Raw genomic sequence first — 6,790 nt, forward strand, 5'->3', positions numbered from 1 at the left:
AAGCATATCGTGTAAGAGAAGACAGTGACTGGATTTTGGATCAATTAGCATATTCGTGATGTCATCACGTCGGTTGCATTCTGCTTTCCTAATGTGTTTTCTCTCCTAATTTGTGCTCACATACTGTATTTTAATAAAATATAATATAGCCGAATGTCAAATAAAGCGCTTCTCATTCAGACAATTTTGCTTTAACAGACATTAGACAAAACTCCAAGATCAAGCATATATTTATTGTCCAAAATTCCCAATTTTTCTGATGTATGTCCTTAATTTCATATGTTGGTATTAATTCAGTGTTTATAGTGCTAATACTTGAACTTCAAAGAATTTTTAACCCAAACTGACTGGGTTTCTAGAGAGCAAAGGTTTTCTGAACAAAGCAGCTGATTTTTCCATAGAAACTAGTGGACTGACAACTCGCTTTCACCACAAAATGGCGGAAACACAGGGTGGCTGCCGGACGCCGGTGTTTCAATGAAACGTTCTATTGAGTGTCGCTTCTTGTTAAGGTGCGTTCACACTTGTCATGATTGGTTCGAACCCTGGTGCAATTGCTCGGTTAAGGCGAATGTGTGAACGCTGCCATCTGAACCCTGGTGTGCACCAAACACGAACGCTGAAAAGATGAGTCTCATCGCATTTCGCATTTCGGTTTTTCTTGTCATAGTTGCGAGTTTGCCCATCACAGGCATCAGACACACGTCTCCACGCAGCAGATCGTTTGTGTGTGAGTGTGTGATGGTTGGATTCCCACCACTGTATTGACTACTTCACGAGTTCCCAGCTGACCAATATACCATCATATACAGGCTACGCACAAACAACAAGCTCATTTACCTCAGCACACAGCATTGTTTTGGATGTTTGGTAAGTTCCGTCTCAAAAAAAGCAGTCCAATCACGTTGTGAATGTATTCCTATGCCTTAAGGTTCGGTATCTTTTGGTTTGGTGATAAAATTGCCAATGTAAACACTAATCCGACCAGGACCGCGTTATCCTAATGGGCAACATGGGCTGCAGCCCAGGGCCCCGAACACTAGGGGACCCCCGAGAAAAATTTATTTTGCATTTTAAAACAAGATATGATCGAGGTAATTATGCCTACGTAGAGCATCGTTGCCACACACAAATCAAGATTCACAGAGGACACGCAGTAAATACAGGACATCATCACCATGTCGAACGAAAATGTAGGCCTAAGAAAATATGACAGTGGCTCTAAAAAGAGAAAAGAGCAGCAACAAAAAAAACAGAGAAATGAAGAAACTCTGAGAAAAATGCCAAAGCTTACGACTTTCTTTAAAAAAAATTCAGAAGAACCCATAGCTGACACTGCCGACAGAGGTAAAGACAACGAGACTAATTCCCTATCAGATTCAGCTACAACATCAGCCGCGGAGCTATGCGAATCTGGCGAGACATCGGCGGCCTCGGCCACAGATAGGCCGAATATAGGCCGCTACCTACCCCCTCCTTCTGCCAGCACTTCTGAATCAGGTGACGATGATGATGCAACTGATACAGGCCAGCAGTTTTCTCCTATTAAAGAACACATTACATCCACTGATGTTGCTTGTTGGGGCCTTGCTGTCACCGAGGAATTGCGTTCTTACTGGCTTAGTAAGGGCGTTAAAGCATCCCTGTTGTGTCAAAATAAAGACGCACCATTCCATGCATCAGAGCGAATTTACAAAAACCAGAAGAGGTGTTTAAGCAAATCCTTGTTTACTCGCTCTATGCGTAATGGCGAAACTGTGCAAAGAGAATGGCTTGTTTATTCTCCTTCGTCTGGAAACGTGTATTGCTTCTTTTGTCGGTTATTTGGGCAGTCTGCGAGTTATTTTTCTCACTCCGGTTTTTGTGATTGGAAACATGCGTGCGCGCGTGCGGAGGAACATGAATCAAGTCAGCCTCATAGAAATGCCATGCTTACATGGTTGGCACGGACACAGGCTAAATATTGGCAAGAAGTTCTAAAACGGGTGGTTGCGGTCATACAGTTTCTTTCAGAACGCGGCCTTGCATTCCGGGGAGACGTTGAGACGATCGGGTCTCCAAACAATGGCAATTATTTAGGGATACTTGAACTTCTTAGCAAGTTTGACCCTTTTCTTGCAGAACACATGAGAACATATGGAAATAAGGGCAGGGGAACTGCATCTTATCTATCTAACACAGTATGCGAGGAATTTATTGCACTGATGGGACAGAGAGTTCAAGCTGAAATAATTCTTCAAATACAGAGCTCTAAATATTTTTCCCTAATAGTCGATTCCACCCCAGACTTGGCACATGTGGACCAGCTCACCTTTGTGGTACGTTATGTTTGTACAGAAGGGGAAATATTCGAACGTTTTCTAAAATCTCTACCCATATTTAGTCACACGGGAGATTCACTTTTCAAGTCTGTATCAGGGATTCTAAATGAGATGAATCTTGATATTAAAAACTGCAGGGGCCAGTGCTATGATAATGCGTCGAATATGTCTGGTCTTTATAGGGGTTTGAGGGCTCACATTCAGGAGGTGAACCCATTAGCAGACTGGATACCCTGCGCTGCTCATTCACTGAACCTTGTTGGAATGAACAGTGTTGCTTGCTGCAGTGAGACAGTTTCATTTTTTGGATTTATACAGTCATGTTTTAATTTTTTTTCGGCATCCCCTAGGCGATGGAAGGTTTTTATGGATGGACTTGAATTAAACGAAAACTGTCGCCTGGAGACATTAAAAGGACTGTCCGACACCCGATGGGCTGCTCACGCGCAGGCCACAAAGGCCCTTTTACTGCATTATAAAAAGATAATGGATGTCTTGCTTAACATGTCAGCAGACGACAGTCAAAACCCTGCTACTCGAAATGAAGCTCAATCTCTTGTGAAAAAAATGGGCCGTCTTGAGACTGCATTTTTATGCATATTATGGAACAAGATCCTGCAAAACTTTCAGAAAACTAGCTCAATTCTTCAAAATGTGGACCTGGATATAGTGACAGCTGTAGAAATGCTTCAGTCACTTGCAACTTTCGTTGAAAATTTACGCAAGCAGTTTGAAGGGGGGGGGGGGCAGCTCAGAGCTGCATTAGCCCAGGCCCAGGGCCCCGCGAAAGCTTAACGCGGCACTGACCAGGACTAAATGTTTTTTTTTTTTTTTTTTTAAATGTTGGGTACAGAATATCTAGTATAAGAGTTATAAAACTGAATTGAGAATTTTCTGTAGTTTATTTTATACAGAATTGTTACTTTTGTGGTTAAAAGAATTTTGAAAAATGCACTGCCTCTCTGTTTTGTATTTAAAACTGGTAACAAAAACATTCATGTGCCTTGATTTTTTTGTGTGAAGGAGTAGCAGAAGCACAGAAGATCGCATGTTTGTTTTAACATGTCGACGACAACTCAAATCATCTTTTTTTTTTTTTTTAAAGCCAGTTGAAGCCAATGTCTTTTCTCATTAAGACACCTGTCTGAATGCACTTTAACTAAAGAAGCCTCGCCCAATCAATCATCGAGTCATCAGTGGCCCTGTCCCAAATGGCACCCTAAACACTCACGGCCTTCCTATGAGTCTGGCATGGGTGCATATCGGTCACAAAAGGGGGCACTCGCAAGCACCCTTCTAAAGCCTAATATTGACAAATGGGACACCCTACGGTCTCGTGGATGTAACGGACACACGAACGCGGCAGTCATTGTAAGTCCGCCAGACCGAAAGTACATAGAAGTGTGCCATTTAGGACAGGGCCAGTCACCATGTGGAACTCCGACTACTGGGTTGTGTTATTATTCTGTTAAAGGGGACTGAAGCCATCATGAAGTCATGTACAGATTACAGAGCTAATCACAATTTTTTTGGGGGGGGTCTGCCAAATTATTACTCCCTCGTTGAAGTCGCTACCTGAATTTGGCACAACACTGATTGCAAGAAAATGTTTGGGTACGATACAAGCGAGCACTGGTCAGAAATATAACCTCCCAGATGCTGTACAGGTGTAATGACGTTCATGTGATCAGACTGATGAAGCATGTATGAATGAATGCGTCTCTGGCCCTGTCCCAAATGGCACATTTCTATGCACTTTCAGTCTTGTGGCTGCCACGTGTGTGTCATTTAAGTCCATGAAACCGTAGGGTGTCCCGTTTGTCAATTTTAGGCTTCAGAAGGGGCTCATGAGCGCCCTGCCCCCTCTGCGGCCGATATGCACCCACAATGTGCACTTTTGCTGAACCTGCACTCATGCGAGCGCAAAGCAGTGCAAGACGAGCATTTGTAGTTCAAAAGTCCTGGAATGTTTTCCTCAAAAACCTTCATTTCTTTTCAACTGATGAAAGAAAGAAATAAACATCTTGGATGACATGGGGTTGAGTAAATTATCAGGAAATTTAAATTCTGAAGTGAACTATTTATCCTTTAATTGAGAAGTTTTAGTTTTAGTAGACTGAATGAAGCTTGTCCAGCTAAATTGTACAATTTAGTGGTACTAAATAAATGTGCTGATATAAATCAAATAAATGTTTATTCATTCTTTTTTAATTATTCAATTTTTTAAACCATAGATTGTGTTCAAGTCATTGTTAATTGGTACTAAAGAAAATCTTGATACCCTGTGAAATCATAAACTTCACAGATATATGAACCTGCAGTTCTCCAGTCTCACCACCAGAGGACAGTGGTCAGTTTACATGATACAGGAACTGAAGCTTGTCATTGTCAAATTCCATCCATTAATTCTCCTGTAGGCTCTCAAGGATGTAGAATGAAGTCAATCACACAGTGAACACACATCAACACTCAAACAAGTTAGTTTCTCCATGTTTGTCCGAGAAACTGGAGAAGAACAAGCAAACTCACACTGGAAGTTAAAGGTCAGAATCAGGGACCTTCTCCTGATGTGAAATTCCCACTTGCAAATTTAATCACAAAATTAAAAAATAAGACATTTGGAATTAATCTTGAACAGACGTGCTTGATACAGAAGCTTTTGATGTGCTGACACTGAATGTTCTCATACTAAAACTATAAAGGATTTGTGTGTGACAATTAATTGTGCTTTTTTTCAGATTTAATGGAATTGAATAATTACCTGAGAATCGTGATGAGGGATATCAGCATCATCTCCTCATGTTTTTATAGATATAAGAAACACTGCAGATGATCCAAATAGTTCAGTGAGGATTCCTAAACACAAACCATGATTATGTTTTTATTTAAAGGGAATGCATAAAATTGGTCAGGAAGATGGCAGAAATAGAAATGATGTTAGTATAATGAAATGTCTGTACTGCAAAGTGACCTCTCTGTAATCATGTGATTCTGTTCTGGGAGAAAACTGAATTCTGAAAGTTCTATGACCGAAATCCATGCTTTATTGCTTTTTTCTTTGTTTTGTTTTGTTTTGTTTTTGCTAAAGCTTTAATGGCAAGCACTTTTATTGTTCACATTATGCCTCATTCCCACAGGAATTGTATCTTGGACTTTCTCCTGTACTTGTTGTTCAAGAATCAAGACAATAAAGTAATTGACCTTTGTATCATGACTGACTCTACCTGCTCATACAGATTTCTTCTTGCTCTCATATTGGCAATGAGGAAGGAATATTCCAGGCATGACCTCTAAACCTCCACATACAGGTATTACATTTCTGTATTAAATACATTTTTGTTTGTCATAAGAAGAAATAGATCATGAGAGTATCGCCATACTTAGTGTTTGACAAGAATGAAAATGAGGCTGTGACATCGTAAACACTGTATGTTTGTAGATCTCTCAGAGTGTAGTTTTCATCTGCGTAAACAATCAAAATGGCATCTAACCTGACTGAGATCTATGTAGGTGTATGGTAGAATACAGTGCTGAATGACTAGTGCAGGAATGCTATGAGTTTCCCTGATGAAAGTTTATTCAAGTGTGCTATACTTCTTTTAAACTAAAAAATAAGAAAATATACTTTGTGTACTTTTTATATACTTCTCAGAAATATACTCAAAATTACACTTAAATATACTTGGCTTATACTGACAGAGAAGTCTACAGTACATATATCTGGCAAATACTTAAAAGTATAATTAAGTAGTCTAAGTGTACTTGTCTTGTGGTTGTATTTACCCTGAAACTGTACTTTTGGTTTATTAAACTGGTATACTTATAGTCTGCTAAATTGAAACAACTAATTTTGTACTTAATGCACTTTAATTGTGCAGAAGTATGAGGTCCAACTAAAGATATACTGAAGTATATTTGATTGTGTTAAAGTTTAACTATTGCAAGTATAATTTATGAACACTTTAAATATATAAAGACTGATATTATACAAAGATCATACAATCCTTATTAATAATGAAATTAAAACACTTTTTAGGCATATTAGAAATGTACATTGTGCAATAAAGAAATACTCTAAATAAAGTTTAATTATAATTTTATATCAGTAAGTCTTAAATGATATGTCACTTAATAAATATGTTAACAGTTTTAAAGTATACTTAGTATTAAATAAATGTATTTTAAATAGATTTTGCTATAGTTTTTTTTTTTTTTTTTTAAACTAGGGTTACATTGTTTGACAATATTGATTTATAAAGAAAACGGATATGTTCCTAATTCTGAGTATCTGAATGTTTGTGTAGGCTAGTCCACTGTATATAGAAATTTACTTCAAATCTGCTTCCCTCTTTCCCCGCAACTGACTGATTTTCCTGCCCATCAGTGAAAAACCATCCAGACAAAGTTTTCAACTCTTTGTTTACATTGTTTCTTTTTTTTTTTTTTTTTTAAAACTTACCCACATTCAA

Source organism: Megalobrama amblycephala, linkage group LG9, assembly GCF_018812025.1.
Source record: "Megalobrama amblycephala isolate DHTTF-2021 linkage group LG9, ASM1881202v1, whole genome shotgun sequence".
NCBI lineage: Eukaryota > Metazoa > Chordata > Actinopteri > Cypriniformes > Xenocyprididae > Megalobrama > Megalobrama amblycephala.